The sequence below is a fragment of the Dioscorea cayenensis genome, chromosome 11 (assembly GCF_009730915.1).
Source record: "Dioscorea cayenensis subsp. rotundata cultivar TDr96_F1 chromosome 11, TDr96_F1_v2_PseudoChromosome.rev07_lg8_w22 25.fasta, whole genome shotgun sequence".
Classification (NCBI taxonomy): Eukaryota; Viridiplantae; Streptophyta; class Magnoliopsida; order Dioscoreales; family Dioscoreaceae; genus Dioscorea; species Dioscorea cayenensis.
In genome coordinates, this window is record NC_052481.1 from 8,973,947 (window position 1) to 8,975,329 (window position 1,383).

Below are 1,383 nucleotides of genomic sequence, written 5' to 3' on the forward strand. Positions count from 1 at the left end.
ACTTAGAATTGAATCCTGCATTCAACCACATGTTACAGCAATCCACACAATTCAATGGTTTGGCCGATGAAGATCCAAACAATCATATAGAGAGCTTTCTTGAGGTGTGTGATATGCTGAAGATAAACAGGGTGACGAATGATGCAATCAAGTTGCGAGCTATCCATTTTTGCCTAAAGGGGAGAGCGAAGCAGTGGCTACACTCATTACCTAGAGCATAAATTACCACGTGGGAGGAGATGGTAGAAGCTTTTCTGGCCCGTTATTTCCCTCTCAGAAAATCAGCAAAGCTTAGGAACGAGATCTCATCCTTTGTTCAGTTGGAATTGGAGTCTCTATTCGAGATATGGGAAGGTTCAAGGAGCTCCTGAGAAAGTGCCCGCAACACGGATTCCCAGAGTGGATGATTGTTCAGACCTTTTATAATGGTTTGAACCCGAGTACAAGGCAACTCTTGGATGCAGCAGCAGGAGGTATCTTAGGTAGCAAGACCCCCGATGAGGCCCGTTAGTTAATTAAAGAAATGGGGTTAAATAGCTACCAATGGATTGCTTGGGAGAAGATAAAAGTGGCTGGTCTCCATGAAATAGATGTGGTAACTTCATTGGTGGTTGTGACTAATTGGACCGAGTGTGGTGGTGGACATGCTTCCTCTGATTGCCCGATCTCTATCGGTGATGTTTCTTCAGTGGAGAACATTGATTTTGTAGGTAATGGCATGAGACCTCAAGGAAACCCATATAGAAATACCTACAATCAGGGTTGGAAGAATCATCCCAATTTCTCATGGAGTAATCAGGGTCCACAAAAGGCCATGGGGTCAACGGGTTTCGAACAACAACAACAAGCCCCTCAGGTGGAAAGCAGAGTCTCAGGTTTGGAAACCCGAATGAATGACTTAGAGAAGCACTTGACTAGATTTGTGTAATCTGCAAATACAAGGTTTGAATCAGTCGAGGCTACACTTCGCAACCACACCGCTTCTTTGCATAACCTTGAAAATCAGGTGGGGCAAATTGCGAAGTCTCTCTCTGAAAGGCCACATGGAAGCTTGCCGAGCAATACAGAGACCAACCCTGGAGAGCACGTGAAGACGATCACTTTGAGAAGTGGTCATGAGGTTGAAGGTAGGCTTCCGAGTGAGAAGCCAAAAGAACACGTACCCGAGGTTATAGAGGTAGAAGAGGGAACAAGCAAAGAGAAAGAGGTGGCACCCCCATCTTTCAAGCCAAGAATCCCTTATCCCTCTAGATTGAAAAATAACCAAGGGGATGAATAGTACAAGAAGTTCCTGAGTTTGTTCAAGCAACTCCACATCAATATTCCTTTTGTTGAGGCATTGGCCCAAATGCCTAAGTATGCGAAGTTCTTAAATGACTTGTT

The 1,383-nt window shown here is 44.6% G+C and overlaps 1 non-coding gene across 1 annotated transcript; it reads right to left on the reverse strand.

Moving 5' to 3' along the window:
- Positions 1–287: 287 nt before the first annotated feature.
- LOC120272867 lies at positions 288–393 on the reverse strand. Its single transcript, XR_005540401.1, has one exon. It is a non-coding gene; the product is annotated as a small nucleolar RNA R71 (small nucleolar RNA).
- Between the last annotated feature and the right edge of the window lie 990 nt (positions 394–1,383).